At 35.8% G+C, this 21,849-nt stretch overlaps 1 long non-coding RNA gene across 1 annotated transcript in view; it reads left to right on the top strand.

Moving 5' to 3' along the window:
• LOC140513466 (uncharacterized) overlaps positions 1-11,859 on the top strand; it is a 65,145-nt gene extending 53,286 nt beyond the window's left edge. The window contains exons 4-5 of the long non-coding RNA XR_011970187.1: positions 3,075-3,855; positions 5,886-11,859. This is a non-coding gene — a long non-coding RNA (uncharacterized lncRNA). The remainder of the gene's footprint in view (positions 1-3,074; positions 3,856-5,885) is intronic.
• Positions 11,860-21,849: the final 9,990 nt, after the last annotated feature.

Here is a 21,849-nt window from a genome sequence, read left to right as displayed (position 1 = left end):
TGTGATCTCCTGCCCCATGCAAGTTCTCCATAAAATAGTCTTTTTGGCAAGCATATATTTTGGATTTGAACAACATGGCCAGTGCATCAGAGCTGCACTCTCTGAAGCATAGTTTGAGTGCTTGACAGTTCAGGTCGAGCAAGGACTTCAGTATCTGGTACCTTATACTTCCAGGTGATCCTGAGAATCTTCCTAAGACAGTTCAAATGGAAGTGATTCAGTTTCCCAGCAAGGCACTGGTAGACTGTCTATATTTCACAGGCATACAACAATAAGGTCAACACAATAGCTCTGTAGACCTTCAGTTCGGTAGTCAGTCTAATACATCTTCTCTCCCAAACTTTTCTTCAGAGCCTCCCAAACACTGAGCTAGCTCTAGCAATGTATGTATTAATCTCATTGTCAATGTGTACATCCCTGGAAAGTACACTGCCAAGGTAAATGAACTTATTTATCCACACCATTTAAAATTTCTCCATCTGTTGTAATCGATGGTTCCACATATGAATGGTGTGGTGGTGGCTGATGGAGCACCTGTGTTTTCTTGGTGTTAATTATAAGGCCAAAATTAGCAAAGGCAGCAGAGAATTGATCCATACTTTGTTGCATCTCAACTTCAGAGGCTGAATTGAGTGCACAATCATCTGCAAACAGAAAATCATGCACCAACACTCCCTCCACCTTTGTCTTGCCTTGTAGCCCTTTCAAATAGAAGAACTTACCATCAGTATGATAGCTGACCTTCATGCCATGTTCATCCTCATTGAAAGCATTTGACAGCATTGCTGAAAATATCATGCTAAAAAGCATGAGAACAAGCACACAACCCTGTTTCACTCCACTGGTGACTGGGAAGGCACAAGACCATTGTCCACTATCCAAGATCTGGGCAAACATTCCATCATGAAATTGATGTACAATACTGATGATCTCCAGGTAGCCAAGTTTTGACAAAATTTTCCATAAACCTTCATGATTAACAGTGTCAAAAGCCTTGTTCAGATCTACAAACATTGTGTACAGTCCTCTGTTCTGCTCCTGGCATTTTTCGTGGAGTTTTTGGGCAGCAAATACCATATTGACTGTTGCTTGGCCCTTTCTGAAGCCACACTGGCTCTCAGGTATATGACCATTTTCCAGGTAAAGGATCAGGCTATCAAGGAGGACTCTGGCAAGAATATCCTTGGCAATGACTAAGAGAGAGACCCCCTGTGATTGTTGCAGGACAATCTATTCCCTTTACCCTTATAGAGATCGACAACTGAGGCAGCCTTGAACTCCTTGGGGATAACATCCTGTTGCCATACAACCTGGAAAATTTCAGTCAGCTTTTGTATGAGTGATGGTGTCCCTACCTTGTAAATTTCAGTTGGAATAGAATCAGAGGGTGCAGATACACTGGGAGCTATAGTCACAACCCTGCACACAGTCGGCCCAGGCCATAGTGTCGTTTCTCATTGGAAGCAGCAGTGGGACTCAGCAGTCCCCTGAGTGTCTGAGGAGCCTTTTAAGGATCACACTGCTCATCTCCTGGTGTTGTTCTCATTCAACCATTCCACCAGAGGAGGTCTTCATATGCTTGAGCTAGACCCCCCCCCCCCAACTCACCAATGGATTTGAGACCCCTTGGTTACTCTCAACCTGCTTTGTCCCATCTGCTGAAACAGCTTACCAGGGTGTGGCCACTGTGCATGTTGCAGCTTCTTGGAGCCATAGGTGAGAGTTGGGTGGAACAGGTGAACACCAAAGTTGGAAAGACCCCAAAAGGGCTCAGCAGTCATTACACCAAGGTACTGGTCCTACCTGAACACATCCTACACCCCTTATGTGAGTAACAGAGAGTGAAAGTGAGTTTGACTGGATTACAGAATGTCTGAGGGAAAATAATGTCCAATGAGCCTAGACAGACAGGTTGTATAGTGCTTTAAAAGCAAAACAGAGGACTTTATATTTTATAGGGGATCTTAACCTGGTCTTCATAAGCTTAAAAAGTACTGTGATAGCTATATTTCAATATAATTGCTTTCTTTTGTAATTTTACATATTCATTTAAAAACATTCCTAAGAGACCACAGTCTTCACCAGACTGCCAAAGGGGTCCCAGATACAAAAAAATGTTAAGAACTCCTGTCCTTCAGAGAATAAAATGATCAGATTTGCATTAAAGGAAAATTAATTTGGCCACAGTGTGTAGGGTGAGCAAAGAGAGATTTGAGGCTGGAGGCAAATTATGAGGCTTTTGTCTATCCAAAGCCAAAGGTGATAAGGGCTTAAACTAAGGTAGTAACTGTGTAAGTGAAACCAAGACCAGGCTTTGAGGTACACCTCCAATTAGTGAGCATGACATGACTGAAGATATATCAAAGAATACTGAGAAGGGAGGTTAGGCAGGTAGGAGGAAAGCCAAGAGAGAACAGGGTTATGAAAAAAAAGTGAGGAGAAAGTGTCATGGGAATGATGAATAGTGTCAAGTACCACAGAAAGAACAAGGTTAAGGATTAAGAAAGGGGCATTAGGTTAGGCAATCAAAAATTATTCATTACTTGGAAGTGAGAAATTTCACATGAATAAAGATATCAGAAACTAGATTTTAGAGGGTTTAGAAGAGAACCACAGGGGAGGAAGTAGATGCACTGAGTCCAGACAATATTTTCTAAGATTATAGCAGAGAAGAATAGGAGAAATATAGGATTAATAGTTAGCAGGGATAATAGGATCTAATAAGAGTTTTTAGGGATAGAGGACACTTGAATGTGTTTATAGGATAACATCAGTATAAAAGAAAAGAATAAACAATAGAGGGAAAGATTTTATCATAATACATTATCTGCTGGAGAAGATGGAACCAAAGCTACATGTAGATGGGTTGCTTTGGTAAGAAGAAAAGTAATTCTTCTTTGGAGACTAGAGAGAAGGGTATAATAAAGGAGGAATGATGTCAGTGGGATGTGAAATAAGGAGAAGAGGGAAGTTATGGCAAGTGACCTCCATTTTTTCCATCATACATGAGGCAAGTTTGTTCTTCATCAGACATTTCATTGCTGACATATCTAACATTTGTCTCTCGTTGTCAGGTCAAGCACATTCCACTGTGACCCTTTTACTACATGTTGTATCACCAGGGATCACTTTGCTGCTGATATAGAACAAGGATGTATTCAGACACTGATCATGCTGAGGGCTTCTCAAGAGGTCAATGAGTCATCCTCTGGATCTCTGGTTCCAATTGGCACAGCAATTGCTGATGGGCCCAAGAAACATGTGAAGAATATAGTAAAATCAAAGCACTGAATGATGAATAAATGGAGGAGTTTTTGTTCAGAGAACACCCACAGACCTTAATATAAGCTGAAGGAGTATCTCCCATTAATCATCTTCCTTAGAAAAAAGAACAGAGTGTGCTCTGAGAGAAGAGGTAAAGAAGATCTATATTTGGCAATTCATCAAGATTGATGGCAAAATATGCACTGACATTACAACTTCTACTGGCTTTACAGATGTCATCAGCATTGAGAAGTCTGGTGCATAACCCCAATGGCCATTTATTTAACTATTTATTGTATCACAGCTGAAGAGTTAGAATGTAAGTTGTGCAAGGTGAAGAATTTTACAGGCAAAAAAACCTGTCCTTCAATTGGTGGCCAATGATTCCCTTTCATCTGTGATTTAGATCCTCTAATCAAAGTGAATGATACAATCTAAATTGATTTAGACAATGGCAAGAGCACTAATTTAACCAAGTTTGATACTAGCAGCCTGTGTATGATGACCATTGGTGTGAACTTGGGTCCAATTGGTGTGTTTTGCAGTGGAGAGAGACATCCTGGCTCTTTCCATGTTATCAAAGTGAAGAAGGTCAGTGGTAATGGTTTTTCATTAAAATATTTTTATTATTAGCAAAGTTAATTATTAATTATTAGCCTTGAGTTTGTCCACTCTGAAGAAGTGGTCATTTCTCACCACCACTGAAGAAAATACATAAGAGCTAAGAGTTCCTAAAATCAAATAAAGATATTAGAGCATAGAAAAAAATTCTTTTTTCAGCTTATGCAATATTATTGTAGGTAATCATCTATTTCCTTTAGGTTCTCTGATTTGTTAGAATATAATTGCATGAATTACTTTTTAATTTAATAGTTTTCATATAGTTTTTATTACTTTCAGTCAAGTTGTTTTAGTTTAATTATACAGCATATAAAGTTCTGCTTTTTTGAATTAGTTGGAGTTTGTAAGTTAGTCTGAGATTGATTTTTAAATGAAATAAAATTTTTTAAATTAAAATTTTATTTTTCTCCTCTCATTCACCTACCTGCACAGAGAAAAAAATTAAAAAGCATTGCACCAATACATATATTCAAATAACACAAATTCCCACATATGGGCTCAATCCAGAAAAAAATAGTTTTGATATTAAATTTTGTGAGGATTCTACGTGCATGTGAAAAGAATGTTACTTTTTTGCTTATACTGTTTAGTCTCCTCTCTACAACTATTAATTCCAACTTATTAAGTAAATTCACATCAAATAAATATTTGCTGTTAAACATTTTATTCAATTTATCATGACAATGGAGTTTTTACATTATTATATTTTTCAATTTCTTGCATCACTGTTTCACTTTACATTTTGAATTTAGCAGTTGAATTGTTTGCAAATAAATTGAGAATTGTTGCATTTTAAAAAAAATGAATTATGTGGTGAGATCTTCAGTTGAAAGGATGTAGCAAAGGCTACCAATGGATGCTTAAGGAGAGAAGAGGAGTGTTTAGAGAATTGATTAGAGAGCAGTAAAAAGATTGAATGGTATACTGAGGGCCCCAGTAAGATTGGATAACAAATTTGTGTGGACCTGGTCAGGATGGTTTGTGATTTCCTCAAGTTCTTTTCAGTAATACCTGAAGAGGAGTGAAGGAGGAGGCGGTGGAAGTAGGTTAGATGTGGGAAAGGCATGACAGGCAAAAGGACAGGTGATCTGAGAAAAGGAGAATAGTATGGAATTGAAATAATTCATCAAATGGTCAAGATTGGGGACAGAGGAGAAAATAGCCAGAGCAAGGATGATGAACTGAGAAATTATTGAAGAGTGGAGAGTTTGGAAGCTTCCAAAGGAGGAACAAATATTTTAGCAGCAAGGTGGGGTGGAGAACAGACAGAATAACACAAGATTATAATTGGATAAAGGGTCCTTGAACAAAGAAGTGGACTGCTTATGGGTGATAGCAAAATCAAGGGTATCACCATCCCTGTATGTAACTGAGGTGAAGTGGAAGGGTAAATCATGGGAACTGAGAAGATTAAAAAGATGGGTTAGGATACTTGAGGGAACATCAATAAGTATTTTGAAGTCCTTTAGTAAGAGAGTAGGTTTTGGGATGGAGACTACAAAACAGACACTGAACTCCTTGAGAAAGAAGGGATGATGTCCTGAAGGTTGGTAGGTTTATTAATGCATTTTTTGTCTTAGTATAATCAATATAATCAAGTGCCTCTGATTGAATAATGTGATTAAGGAAGATCTTCTCCACCCATTAATGGGCCTGGGAAGGTTTGTAGGAAAGCCCACACCTTTTGTTAAGTTTCTAATGAGGCATTGGTTCTCAAGGGTTGTGATGCCCTCTGGTTCTAAAAAATGTATAAATACTGGAAGGGTGATGTTTATTTTGAGGCTTACTGATTGGAAATGTTTGTTTGGCCAGATGAGACTCTGGGCAACCACTAAGAAGCCCCTGAATCTGCAACTCAGATGCTGGTGCTTCTCTCTCTGGTGTGTATGCAATGGCCAGAGAGTTGGACCTGTTTGTTGATTTCTGATGTATGTATTGCTTATGTCAGACAGTTGGAAGTCATGTCTATTGATCTGTTTTTCTCTGTATTTTCTCTGTAGCCCCCAAAACTTAAAGAAAAAGGAAAAGGACTTACAGATATAAAAATATTTATAGCAGTTCTTTTTGTGGTGGCAAAGAATTGAAAATTGAAAGGATGCCCATCAATTGAGGAATGACTGAATAAGTTGTGGTATATGATTTTGATGGCATACTCTTGTGCTATAAGAGATGATGAGCAGAGTGGTTTCAGAAAACTCTGGGAAGACTTATATGAACTGATACAAAGTGAAATGAGAAGAACCAAAAGAACATTTCACATAACAACAGCAATACTGTATGATGATCAACAGCAAACGATCCAAGACAATTCCAAAGGACTTACAATGAAAAATGCTATCTGCTGCCAGAAACAGGGATGATGTAGTCCGAGTGCAGTTTGAAGCATAATTTTTCACTTTGTTTTTCTTGTTTTTTTATTTTTTGCAACATGGCTGACATGGAAATATGTTTTACAGTATTTCAAATGTGTAATTGATATTACATTTCTTGCTTTTTCAATAATTGAGGGAGGGGGAGGAGGGACAGAAAGAAATTGGAACTAATTTTTTTAAACGAATATTAAATTTTTTTTAAAAAATGGGAATGATAAAAAACAAAAACCAAAGATAAGCATGTTAGTTAATAATTAATAAGATCAGAGGCTTAAAATAGGTGAATAAAAATTACATAGTATCTACAACCATTGAATATTCCTCAAAGATCTAAGTCCTAAACCCAGTTAGGTTTAAGTTTTATATTTCTGGTTTTTCTATAATGGAACCCATTATCAGATTTCTATTAAATTATACAACCAAATTAAAAAAAAAAACAAACTCATTACAAACTCCTATAGGTTTGGGGCAGGGACTCTAGTATAATATGAAAATCATATCACCATTCTGCTTGAAAGAATTTATACAATACAAAGCAATAATATAATTAAACACTCTGGTCAAAATTCAAAGTAGGAATTGCCTAATAGCTACTAATAAGTATTTCTCAATGCCTTTGTTCTGTTATTGTTCAAATTATTATCTTAATTTTGCATAAGGGTGGCAACAGAACATGCCATTTCCAATCAGGTAACTCCAGATGGTGTAATAATCAATTAAACTTGGCAGATAACCTCTCAGAAGCACACTGCCCAAACCTTGGCACCTTTACAGCATTTAGTAGTATCTTTCCAAACAGAAGGGTTGATGGGTGAGGTCAGACTGATCTTTGTCAAACAAGTTTGCTGTTTAACATCACTCAATGGGAATGGTGAACGGCTGTGTTGACCTGAGGCAATTAAATGGGCCATTCTAAATGAACTAAATTATCAACTTAGGTAAAAAATCCACTCAGCTATGTATCTGAACAGAGCTGTGAAGGAGCCAGGGATCTCATGAAGTAGAGGTGATTGGTCTAACTCATTTTGCTCTTTTTAAAAAGAGAGTGCTGAGCTAGATGATCTGTAAGTTCCAGTCTTCTGTTAATTAATTTTGATTCCACAAACATTGTTTAAATTCCTTACCTATGCTAAGGACTGTCCCAGATATGACACATAGAAAAACAAATGAAAGAAACCTTGTCCTCTAGGAACTTACCTTCTATTTTAATCTATCACTAAATTGACTGAAGTAACCAGTTGTTTTGGTGTAATGTACCCAAAAGATGAACCAACTACTTAGTAGTCTTGGATGACCAGTATACATCTGAAGCTTAACAGGTACAAAACAGGACTAATAATTTTTTACTCCAGTCTCTTTTCTCATTTTCATTATTTTGCTGATGGTTCTATCATTCTTTCAGTCACCCAGGTTCAACACTCTTTTTTGTCAGCCCTCAATCAGCTGCTAATTCTTGTTAATTCTACTGCCACAATATATTTTGCATCTGTGACCTTGTGTACATGAGCACACACACCATCCTGATTCTAGTTCTCTATTCTTGCTGGATTATTGTAATAGCTGCCTAAATGGCCTCTCTAAACTTTATTCCCAAGGTTACTAAGCTATATATACCCTTTAATCCCAAAGACATTAAAGAAAGAAGAAAATGATCAATATACACAATAGTTATAGTAGCTTTTTTTCATGGTAGCAAAAAATTGGAAGTTATTATATTGATGATTAAGTGAACAAATTATACTATATGAATTAATAAAAATTAATTAATTGCAATATCCCATGTAATCTCTTTTTGATCATTTGGCTGACCCTCTTACTATCTTTGGGCTGAGACCTCCTGAAACTGCTGCTGTTGCTGATATTGCAGAACTGCCTCCAAGGCCCACTACTGTTGTTGCCACCATATGCACTCCAGATTGGCCTTTTGTATTACAAATATTGTGAAATGGATAATTTTAGAGAAAACTTACAAAATTAGTATAAATTGATGCTCAAAGAAGCAAACAGAACCAAGATAATTTATACAATAAAAATATAAATACCCCCTTTAAAAGACTTGAGAATTCTCATCAATGCATTGATAAACCATGATTCCGAAGGACTGAAATTGAAGCATACTTCCCATATACTAACAGAGAAGTGATAGACTTAAAATGCAGAATGAGATATATATAGTTCTGCATATGACTAATTTGAAATCTTGCTTTGCTAAGAAACACAGAAAGAAAAGATGGTGAATACTAGGATATGGTGGCCAGAGGTGCAGCATAACAGAAAGCAATCAAGCAACTAGGGATGATTAAAAGGATTGAACACCTGGTTAGAAAGAGAACCCAGGGGACCAAGGATTAGGTTTCATTTGGCACCCACTACCCAGTTCTTTTCACAGTTTGGGGGAGTTGAGGAATAATTACAGTCATGAGGGAACAGAGGCACTAAATAAGTAAGGACCAGAGCATGAAACAGGAGGGCAGTGAGTCGACCATTCCTTGGATCACATCATTTTGGAAGCACTGAAATTTATGTGCACCCACTCACTTGTAAAAGCAGCAGGAGTTCTTGAAAGACAGAAGTTCAGGTCAGATATATCACCCCACCTCAGATATAAGCAGAGCTCAACCTTATTAGAAAGTCCAAAAGTTAAGAAATAGGCTAGAAAAATGAGCAGAGAAAAATATTGACCATAAAAGGGACTATAATGACAGGAAAGAACAACTGAGAACAGAAAGGAGAGAAATGAAAGAAAATTATGGAAGAAGAATTAACAGCTTGGCACAAAAATATTGAATAAAATAGCTCCTTAAAAATCATAATTAGGGAGAATGAGTCCAAGATGATAGAACAGATGCAACCACCTAGCTGGACTCTCCCAACATTTCCTTCCAAATAGTTATTTAAATAGTTATAAAATAACTATTAAATAGTTATAACACCTTAAATCTAATTCTGGAGTTGCAGAGCCAACTATAGTGTAGTATGTAGGATAGTGTATAGTTTCCCAGTCTAAGATAACTTAGGAGGTTGGTAGGAGAAATATATGACACTGAGGTGATCGCCAATCTGAAGTGCATATAGTGGCAACATCAATGGTAGGCCTTGGAGGTAGCTCTGCAACATCAGCAGCTTCAGGAGCTCTCAGCCCAGAGATGGTACGAGGATCAGACAACTGAGCAGAAAGAGATTACAAGTGATCCTTTGGTGGCACTGGGTGAAGGGCCTATCACTGAAAACTTATAGACCCCCAGAACTAGCTCTGAAAACTTCAGCATAAAAAGCCTGAAGCTTGTGACTGTGACCTGTCATCCTTATGCTCTCACCAGGTGAGTAGAGCTGAACTTTAACATAACATTTGAAAGCAAGAAATAGGATGGGAAAAATGAACACCATCCCACATCCCAAGAAAGAACTATGGAACTGAAATGCAGAATGAAGCAGAATATTTTCTACTGTGTTTTGTTTTACTCATGGTTTCCCCCTTTAATTTTAATTCCTCTATGTGACATGACTAATGTGAAAATATGATTAAAAAGAATATACGTATAGAAACCATATAAGATTGCATGCCATCTTGGGGAAGAAGGAGGAGAAAATCTAAGACTTATTGAAGTAATTGCAGAAAACTGAAAACAAATTAATTTTTTAAAAATGAACAACCAAGAAGAACTTGACTATAAAAATTTACTAAGGTGGCAGGAAAGGCTAAGACATAACCCAGAAGACAACGATGTGAAAAAAGTTATAAGCAAAACCTTAAAGAAAAATGATAATTAGATCAAAGTCCAACAAGAGTTCCTAAAAAACTTGAAGGAAAAGATAAGAATGGTAGTGGAAAAGTTTGAATAAAGACTGATGCAAAAAAAATTATGAAAAGAGAACTAGACCTGTAAAAAATGGCTCTAAACAAATTCTGGAGCTACAGAACCCACAGAATGATGGAGTGAAGCAAATCACCAGTCCAAGACAGCCTGAAAGATCGCTGGGAAGTGTCTATTGCACCACACTGGGAGCAGAGTACAGTCCAATGTGGGCCACAAGTGCACAGAGGGGACCTGAGCAGACCTTGGTGGAACTGAATCCCTCACACCTGTGGTGGTTTCCAGACTTCATGACCCCAAAATGCTGAGGACAAATTGGAAGGTCAATGGAAAATGTCTGTGGACTAGTGGAGGAGAGAAGAAGGGCCCAGGCTCCTGCAGTAGTGAGGAGGGGGCAGAGGAACCCGTGACAGCTACAGCACCAGCAGGGGCAGCTGCAGTCACTGTTTAGATTGTGAGGGGGTGAGGGTACACCTCCCACCCTCACTGGAAGCAGAGAACTACCTTGACTATGAGTTCAAAAGTCAAGTAAATGACTGGGGAAATGAGCTTGTGTTTGTCCTTCTTTCTCAAAGATGACCATGACATCAAGATGATGACATGACTTACAGTTGACTATGATTTGAGTCAGAGAGGGCTGTGCAAGGTCACTAACCTCCCCTTCTTCTCCTGAGCCATGTGGGTCCAGTGGCATGATATTCATCAGGATGCCTGGAGATGACCCAGGATGCAACACGACACCCTGGCCTTTTCAGGTTTAGGTCTTATCACAATCTTACCTTGAGTAGGATACACTCATTCAATGAATAAGCTTCTTTAAGTTACTCAAGGGATTGCCCCTTTAATAAAAAAAAAAAATGAAATGAGCAGAAATCGGAAAAAGAATCACACTAGAGAATCTTACTTTGGTGACAAGGGAGATCAAAACATACAACAAGAAGACAAGAAGGCCTAACTCCTGCACCCATATCCTCTAAGAAAAATATGAATTGGGGTGGAGCCAAGATGGCAGAGTGAAAGCAACTATACACCTAAGCTCTTAGAGAAACTCCTTCAGATACCTCTAAAAAGAAAATCTGACCGAATTTTGGAGAGGCAGAATCCAATAGGAGACAGACTGAGGCAGATTCACAGCCAATGACAGACTGTAAGGTTGATGGAAAGGATATGTTCTGTAGGGGTGGAGGAACACACAGCTCACAGAGCTGCACGGCTGAGCAGGAAAGCCCCAGGGTGATCATGGGCAGAAGCAGTATGGCAGAATCTCAGGTATATCAGTCCAGGATGGGAGTCCAGTGGAACAGAGAAGGGAGAAGGGAGAAGGGAGCACTAAAAGTACAAACAGTGGGAAAGAGGATGGAGGGAAAGACACAGATAGTAATCATAACCGTGAATGTGAATGGGATGAACTCTCCCATAAAACAGAGACAGATAGCAGAATGGATTAAAAGCCATAATCCAACAATAAGTTGTTTACAAGAAACACATTTGAAAAGGAAGGATACACACAAGGTAAAGGTAAAAGGTTGGAACAGAATATATTGTATTTGTAAGAAGTATTGTACCATGTAAGAAAAGCAGGGGTAGCAATCCTAATCTCAGACAAAGCAAAAGCAGAAATAGATCTAATCAAAAGAGATAAGGAAGGAAACTATGTCCTGCTAAAAGGCACCACAGACAATGAAGAAATATCACTACTAAACACATATTCTCAAGTGGTATAGCATCCAAATTCTTAAAGGAGAGGTTAAGGGAGTTACATGAAGAAACCGACAGAAAAACTATACATGTAGGGGACCTCAATCTCCCCCTTTCTGAACGTGATAAATCTAACCTTAAAATAAACAAGAAATGTTAAGGAGGTTGTTGATTGTTTCTATGATTTGTTGTTTAACCCACTCCTTCTTTAGGATTAGATTATTTAGTTTCCAATTTGTTTTTAAATGTCTATCTTTCCATGGCCTTTTATTGCATATAATTTTTATTGCATTATGATCTGAGAAGGATTTAAGCATTATATGCAGTGGAGATAAGCTAGATGCATTTCCAATAAGATCAGGGGTGAAACAAGAATGTCCATTATCACCACTATTATTCAATATAGTCCTAGAAATGTTAGCTAGAGCAACAAGAGAAAAAAAGAAATTGAAGGAATTAGAATATGCAAAGAAGAAACTAAGTCATCACTCTTTGCAGATGATATCATGATATACTTAGAGAATCTCAGAGATTAAAGGAAAAAACTGCTTGAAACAAAAAACAACTTTGACAAAACTGCAGGTTACAAAATAAACCCACACAAATGTTCTGCAAGTCTATATATTACAAACAAAGCATAACAGAAAGAGATAGAAAGAGAAATCCAATTTAAAACTAGGTAGGGTAGACACTAAAATATTTGGGAGTGCCAAAACAAATCCAGGGACTAGTTGAACACAATTAAAAGGTACTTTTCACACAGATAAAGTCAGATCTAAGTAAGTGGAAAAACATCAATTGCTCATGGGTAGGCCAAGCCAATATAATTAAAATGAAAATTCTACCTAAATCAATTTACTTATTTAGTGCCATACCAAACTATCAGATATTTTCTAGAGCTGGAAAAAATAATATCAAAGAACAAAAGATTCAGAATATTAAGGGAACTAATGAAAAGAAATGCTAGGGAATGTGGCTTACCCCTACCAGATCTCAAATTGTATTATAAAGCAGCAATTATCAAAATCACTTGGTACTGACTAAGAAACAGAAGGGTAGACCAGTGGAATATGGTAGGTACTCAAGGCACAGTAGGCAATGAATATAGGAATCTCCTGTTTGTTAAACCCAAGGACCCCAGCTTCTGGGATAAGAACTCACTGTTTGACAAAAATTGCTGGGAAAATCGGATAAACTGGGCATAGACCAATGCCTGACATCGTGCAAAACAATAAAGTCCAAATGGATCTAGGTGTAAAGATTGTAAAATGATCTAGTTATCAAGAGTGATATTATAAACAAATTAGTGGAGCAAGCAATAGTGTATTTATCAGATTTATGGAGAAGGGAAGAATCTTGACTAAACAAGAGACAGAAAGTATTATGAAGTGCAAAATGGATAATTTTGATTACAGTAAACTGAAAAGTTTTTGCACAAACAAACCCAATGCAACCAAGATTAGGAGGCAAACAGAAAACTGGGAAAGAATTTTTGCAACTAGTGTCTGTGATAAAGATATCATTTCTAAAATATATAGAGAAGTGAGTCAAATGTACAAGAATACAAGTCATTTCCTAATTGATAAATGGTCAAAATATATGAACAGGCAGTTTTCAGAGGAAGAAATTAAAGCCATCTATAGTCATATGAAAAAATACTCTAAAGCACTATTGATTAGAGAGATGCAAATCAAAACAACTCTGAGATACCACATCACACCTATCAGATTGGCTAACATGACAAAACAGAAAAATGATAAATATTGGAGAAGATGTAGGAAAGTTGGAACACTAATTCATTGTTGGTGGAGCTGTGAGCTCATCCAACCATTCTGGAGAGCAATTTGGAACTATGCCCAAAGGACTACAAAAATGTCCATACCCTTTGACCCAACAATATCGATACTAGAACTGTATCCCCCAAGAGATCGTAAAAATGGGAAAGGGTCCCACATGTACAAAAATATTTATAGCAGCACTCTTTGTAGTTGCCAAAAACTGGAAGTCAAGGGGATGCCCATCAGTTGGGGAATGGCTGAATAAATTATGGTATATGAATGTAATGGTACTATTGTGCCATAAGAAATGATGAAGAAGAAGAGTTCAGAGAGGCCTGGAAGGACTTATATGATCTGATGCTGAGTGAAAGGAGAAGAACCAGGAGAACTTTGTGCACAGCAACAACCACAGTGTGCGAGAGTTTTTTCTGGTAGACTTGGAATTTCGTAATAATGCAAGAACTTATTAAAAAGAAAATCCCAATGGTGGTTTTCTAAGGCAAAATGCCTTCCACACTCAGAGAAAGAAATATGGAAGTAATTCACAGAATGTAGCAGATCATGTTTGTGTGTGTGTGTGTTTTTGTGTATCATGTTTTGATTTGTTATATGATTTCTTCCATTTATTTTAGTTCGACTACATAGCATGACTATAGTGAAAACGTACTCAATAGGAAAGTATATGTAGAACCTGTACAGAATTGTATTCTGTCATGGGGAGGGAGGGGAGTAGTGGGGGGTAGGTGTGAGGGGGATAAAATTTTAATTTTATGGCAGTGATTGTAAAACATTAAAAAAATAATTTTTAAAAAGGTACATAAAAATTGTTTTTACATACAACTGAGAAATAAGAAATATAGGTAATGGAGTATATAAATCTATCTTGCCCTACAAGAGAAGAGAGAGGATGGGGATAAGGGAAGGGATGATGGAAAGGAGGCCATATTGAGGGAAGGGGTAATTAGAATGCACAGTGTTGTGGGGTGAGGGAAGGGGAGAGATTGGAAGAAAATTTGGAACTCAAAATCTTGTGGTAATGAATGATGAAAACTAAAAAATGAATAAATTTACAAAAGAAGAGAGAGAACTAACATTTTGGTGAAAGAAGAACAAAAATACTGAAGAAAATAACACTTAAAAAAACTAGAATTGGTCAAAAAGCACAAAAAGCACTGAAAAAAGAACTCCTCAGAGCTAAAGAGGGGCATGCAAATAAGAACTTTTATAGTAGAGAGAGAAATGGCATGGGTGGTGGTGGATGGTTGCTGTTGCTGGTGATGGTGGTGGTGGCAGGGAACCCTTGGACCTTACTCTTAATAGATTTGTGTTAAAGAAAGAATACACGCACACACACACACACACACACACCACATTCAGTTGAATATAGAAGTCCATCTTGACCAACAAGAGCAGTGGAGGCAGGAAGAGGAGAATTAATAATGAAAAATTCAATCCACTTTTAGAGAGGCAACTGTTGAACTATGATTGCAAGTTGAAGTTCAATTTTTTTCACTTTATTTTTCTTGCTTTTTTTGCAACCTGGCTAGTATATAGATGTTTGCATGATTTCATATAAATAACTGATATTATATTGTTTGTCTGTTTAGAGGATGGGGAAAGGACTGGAGGAATGGAGAGAATTTGGAACTCTAAATATTTTTAGATGGATATTAAAAATAATTTTTATAAAGTAAAAAGGGAATTGCAACCTATTAACAACTACATTATAGAATGCTTCAGATCACCAATAATAAGAGAAATGAAAATCAAAACAAACCTGACTTTTCACCTCACATCTTGTAAATTGGCAAGGATGACAAGAAATTGGAATAGTCAATATTTGCAGGCTTGTGCCAAGAAAGGCATACTGGTTCATTCTTTGAGAAACTATAAATTAATGCAATAGTTTTGGAAGATGATTTCAAATTATATAAAGAAAGTAATTAAAATGCCAAATCCTTTGACCCAGAGATTGCAGCAAAAGGTTTATATGCCAAAAAAGCCACTGATAGAAGAAATTTCCTATATATACAAAAATATATAAAGCAGTGATAACAAAGAACTGGAAACAAAATAGGTTCCTGCTAATTGGAGAATGACTAAACAAATTGTGGTACTTGTGTGTGTTTGTTCTTCGTTGCCGAAGAAGACCATGCCATCGGAGAAATGATGACAGACTTGCACTTGACTTTGTTTTGAGTGAGGGAGGGCTGTACAGGTCACCACCCTCATTGATCCTCCAGAGCCATTTGAATCCAATGGCCAGATGTTCATCAGGATGACTGGAGATGACCCAGGATGAGGCAATTGAGGTTAAGTGACTTTCAACATCACACAGCTAGTGAGGGTCAAGTGTCTGAGGTGAGATTTGAACTCAGGTCCTCCTGACTCCTGCACTGTTGCTCTATTCATTGCACCACCTAGTGCCCTTACTACTCAACAAGACTTCATGTGTCTGCAAACTTAACCAGAGTGGAGCCAGGTGCACCTTAGTGTAGAAGTGAAAGAAACTCTTTCTACAGGATGAAAAAGGAAACAGAAGACAGTTTTCCTTGAATGGAGAGCAGTGTGTGTTTGGTTTCCAACATGCAAACTTCACATTTGTCACTGGAGAAGTGTAACAGTCCAGCCAATGGTAACAATGAATACAATTCAGATGAAGGGTCAAGCATGGAAGATCCCGACTTTAATTGGGGTGAATATTGAAGAAACAGGAGCAATTGCTGCTCCTCATAACTACTCAATGTGACTCCATCAGCACTGAGTCATTGAGATGCTTCTTAGGTCTTTGGTCCATAAATAGTCTTCAGGGGATCATAAAAGTCTTTTGGATCATTACCATAAGTGTAAAACTGATTTTCATATGCCTTCTTACAGAGCCAAGATGCCTATATCTCTCTATAATGGGTTATTATCCTTCTGTAATACATGATAAATGTCATGAATACAGAGAGTCATAGACAGGTTTACATGAACTGATGCAGACTAAAGTAAGCAGAGTCAAGAAACTAACATATGCAATGATTGCAACAGTGTAAATGGAAAGAACAACTTCACCAAAAAAATCAGTTCAAGGTTGCAAAATCACAAACAACAAGCAACACTCAAAAAAATAGATATGAGATGGTATGCCCACCCCACCCATTTGCAGAGGTCAAGACTCATGAGAAAGGTACATCATACATAATGTCAGACTTTTTTTCAATATATGGATTAGTTATACTGATTTTTTCCTCTTGTTATTCTTCTGTTTTGTCTTTAAGTATTATTTGTTACTTGGAATGCCTCTCTGAGAGAAGAGAACGAGGTATAGTGTGATAAAAGATGGTGTTGCACAAAAATACAAATGAAGGCCTTTATTTTTTTGACTCATGACTTTAGAAACGACCATAGCAATAAAGTTCAGAAATAGTTAGGACTGTTTAAATATTTGATTACTCTATAGTCATTACTTAGTTATAAATTTTGTGAAAGCATAGTTTATATACATGCATATACAATACATTATATTTTGTTAAAATTGTAGATTTTAAAATAAACTAAAGGAAATTTTTATCTTAAAGTAGAATAGAACAAATGGAAAAGGAGATACAAAAATTTATTGAAGAAAAGAGTTCTTTAAAAAACACAATAGGTCAAATGCAAAAGTAGGTTAAAAAAGTTCACTGAAGTAAATAATTCCTTAAAAATGAGAATTAGGCAAGCAGAAGTTAACGACTCTATGAGACATCAAGAACAATTAAAACAAAATCAAATGAATGCAAAATTAGAAGAAAGTGGAAAATGTGTCATTCAAAAATCAACTAACCAAGAAAACAGATTGAAGAGAGAGATATATAAAAATTATTGGACTATGAAAAATGTGATAGACATTATATTTTTAAAAATTATTAAGGAAAGGGGCTCCATTTTCCTGGAACAAGAGAGTGAAATAGAAATGGAAAGAATCCAGTGATCACCACCTGAAAGAGATCCACAAATGAAAAGTTCCAAAAATACTGAAAAATTCCAGCTCTCCCAGGTTAAGGAGAAAAATATTTATAGCAGACTGAAAGAAAAAAACATTCAAATATAAAGCCAGTTAGGATCATACAAGATTCAGTAGCTTCCATATCAAAGAAGTTGCAGGCTTGAAATATAATATTCTTCAAGGCAATCAAGAATAACTTATCCAGAAAAAAACTGAGTGTAATCCTAAGGTAGAAATGGCTATTTAATCAAATCGGGGGGTTTCAAGCATTCCTTATTAAAAAGACCAGAGATGAATAGAAAATCTGACATTCAAACACAAAACTCAAAAGTAGCATTAAAAAGATAAACTTGAAGAGAAATCAGAAGGGACTTAATTAGGTTAAACTATTTTCATTCCTGTATGGGAAGAAGATACATGTAACTCCATTACTAGGGCAGGTAGAAGGAGTGTACATAGAGGACATGAGTGTCAGTTGATGATGTTAGGATGATCTAAAAAACATGAAGGAGTGAGAAAGAGGGTTGCACTGGGAGAATGGGGAATGGAGAGGAAGACTAGGATAAATTGTCTCATATGAAAGATGTGAAAAGAAGAAGTTTTATAGCGGAAGAGAAAATAAGAGTAGAGAGGGGGCAGGCAATGTTTTAAACTTACTCTGATCAATACAATCAATACAAGACAATTCTGAAGGACACATGATGAAAAATATATCTACCTTCAGAGAGACAACTGATGAACCATGAGTGCAAATTGAAGTATAATTTTCCCACTTTATTTTTCTTGCATTTTTTTGTGTGTGACATGGCTAATATGGAGACATATTTTGCATGTTTTCACACATAAAATTAATATCATACTGCTTGCCTTCTCAGTGGTTAAGGAAGGGGCTAGAGGAAATGAGAGAATTTGGAACTCATAACTTAAAAAAATGTGAAAATAAACAGATAAATCAAAATATCATGATTAGACAAATGATAAATGAGGTACAAACAATACTAAAGAAAACAAATTTTTAAAAATAAGAATTGGTTAAAGGTTAAAAGACATACCAAATCTCACTGAAGGACATAACTCCTTAAAAATTATAATTGGTCAAGTGAAAGGTAATGTTTCTATGAGATATTATGAAACAATAAAACAAAATTAAAAGACATTGAAATGAATGAAAATTAGAATATCTCAAAGGAAAACCAAATGACCTGGAATATATATATATATATATATGTATATATATATAGACACCTGAAAGGTGGTTTTTAAAAAAATGCCCAGATATCATATTTCAAGAATTATAAAGGAAAACTTTCCAGATATCTTAAAACCACAGGGCAAAGTATAAATTGAAAGAATCCACCAAACACCTCTTGGAAGAAATCCCCAAAGGATAACTCCCAGGACTAGAATGGTAAAATCTCAGTGCTCCTACCTCAATGGGAAAATACTTTAAGCAGCTGGGGAAAAAAATTGAATTCAAATACTTGGTTATGAAGTCATAGTCAGTATCATACAGGATTAAGTAGCCACCAATTAAGGGGGTGGAGAACTTGGAATGATGTTCTAGAAGACAAACGAGTTGCTAACACAACCAAGAATAACCTACTCAGCTAAACTGAGTATAATCATGTAAAGTAATAAATAAATATTTAATGAAATAGAGGACTTTCAAGAATTCCTTAGAGCTGAATAGAAAATTTTGCATTCAAATACTAGAATCAAGAAAATATAAAAAGATAAACATGAGTGAGAAGTCATAAGGTGTTTAATAATGTTAAGTTTTTTACATTCTTATTTGGGAAGATTTCGTGTGTGTGTGTGTGTGTGTGTGTGTGTGTGTAGATAGATTTTATGTATAGACAGATTTTATAGATATATTTCCATCTATCTGTAAAATCTATCTATCATCTATCTATCTATCTATTTATCTATCTATCTATCTATCTATCTATCTATCTATCTATCTATCTATCTATCACCCCTAAGAACTTTATCATCACTAGGAAAGTGAGAAAGAATCTACTTAGACAGAGAGTTTGTAATATTTAAAACTTAGAGTATGAAATTGGGATGATATCAAAAGAAAAATGGAAGAGTGAGAAAGAAAGTTGCACTAAGAGAAGGGGAAAGAGAGAGGAATAATAGGGATAATTATTTCACAAAAAGAGGCATACATAGAAGAGTTTTTACGATGAGAGGGAAAATATGTGTGTGGGAGCAGGCAATGTTTGAATCTTGCTCTCATGTGAATTGGTTGTATGTATGTGTGTGTATTTATGTATATGTGTGTATATATGTATACATATATACATAGGTATGTGTATGTGTGTATGTATACACACACATACAGCTGAGCATAGAAATTCATCTTACTGAACAGAAAAATAGGAGGAGAATGGTATAGGAGAAAATGAGGGTGGTGATAAGAGGGAGGGTAGATTAAGGGAGGCATTAAGTGGTCAGAAACAAAATAGACCTATGAAGAGGGAACAGAATAAAAAAAAAGAAAGATAAGTAGAAGAGAACAGGATGGAGAGAAATATACAGTTAGCAATTATAATTGTGAATGTAAATGGGATGATTTCACTCAAAAAACAGAAGAGGACAACATAATGGATTAGAAATCACAATCTAACAATTGTTATTTACAAGAAGCATGCTTTAAACAAAAAGGCATAGAGTTAAAATAAAGAGTTGGAATAGAATCTATTATATTTCCACTGAAGTAAAAATGGCAGCAAAAGCAAAAGCAAAAATAGACCCAATTAAAAGAGCTACCGCGAAACTACATTTTGCTAAAAATAAAAAATACCATAATCAATGAACTAATATCAAAACTGATCATAAATACATCAAATGGCATAGTATCCAAATCCAGGAAGGAAAATCAAATGAATTGTAGAAAGAAATAGACAGTGTAATTATATTAGTAGGAGACTTCCATTTACCCCTCTTATACCTACATAAATTTAACCATAAAATAAACAAGAAAGAAGTTAAAGAGATTAATACAATTTTTAAAAATTTAGATATGATAGACTTTTGGAGAATCCTGTATGAGAATAGAAAGGAATATACCTTTTTTCTTAGCTGTACATGGCACATTCACCAAAATTTGCCATGTATCAGGACACAAAAATCTCACAAATATGTGAAGAAAAGCAGAAATATTAAATGCCTCTTTTTCAGACAACAATAAAACGGAAATTATATTCAAGAAAGGGCCTTAGAATCATGGATTAAAGGTTAACTGGGAACTAAATAATCTAATCCTAAAGAATGAATTGTTCAAAGAACAAATAATGGAAACAATAATTTTAAAAAAACATAAAAATATGTGAAACAGTCAAATATGTACTTTGGAGAAAATTTATGTATCTGAATGCTTACATCATAGAAAGAACAGATCAACAAATTGGGCATGCAACTATAATTGGATAATGAAAAATTTAAAACTCTTTAATTAAACACCAAAATACTAATTGTGAAAATCCAAGGTGAGGTTGATGAAACTGTAAGTAAAAAATGGAACTAATGAAAATATGAGCTTATTTTATGAAAAAAAAATCCATGAACCATTGGCTAATCTGTTTTTAAAAAAGAAAGAAGAAAACCTAAATTACTCATTACACAAATGAAAAGGTTGAACGCACAACCCAAAGAAGATGAAATTAAAGCAATTATTAGGACCTATTTTACCCAACTACATGACAATAAAACTGACAATCTGAAAGAAATGGATGAATATCTACAAGAATATAAATTACCTGTATTAAGATAAAATAAAATACTTAAATAATGCTATCTTAGAAAAAGAAATTGAACAGATCATAAATGAGTTCCCTAAGAGGGGAAAAAACCCAGGACCAGATGGATTTATAAATGAATTCTGCCAAACATTTTAAGAACCATTGCAATACTATGTAAACTGAGTAAACAGCCCTATCAAATTCCTTCTATGACAGAAATATAGTTTTGATAATAAAACCAGAGAGAGCCAAACTATAGACTTATTTTCTTAATTAGTTCTCCTTTTTTACATCATTTAAAAAATTTATTGTATTCTGGTGCCCAGGAACTAGTTTATCTGGATTATCCTCACATTTCAGACACCTCAGAGAGTGATTTCTTTTGGAGCCTGAGAAATGGAAATGGCTGGATAGAAACAATCCTTACCCTCACCAACCAGGCAGGGCTGCTTCTGTATCAGGAAAACTATAAGCCTAATTGACCATATCAATAAAAAATCAACAAAAACATGATTACATCAATATTTGCAAAAAAACAATCCCTTTTGACAAAATGCAACATGCATTCCTATTAAACAAGCTAGG

The sequence above is a fragment of the Notamacropus eugenii genome, chromosome 7, assembly GCF_028372415.1.
Source record: "Notamacropus eugenii isolate mMacEug1 chromosome 7, mMacEug1.pri_v2, whole genome shotgun sequence".
In the NCBI taxonomy this organism is placed as follows: Eukaryota; Metazoa; Chordata; class Mammalia; order Diprotodontia; family Macropodidae; genus Notamacropus; species Notamacropus eugenii.
This window is presented reverse-complemented; position numbering and strand designations above follow the sequence as displayed.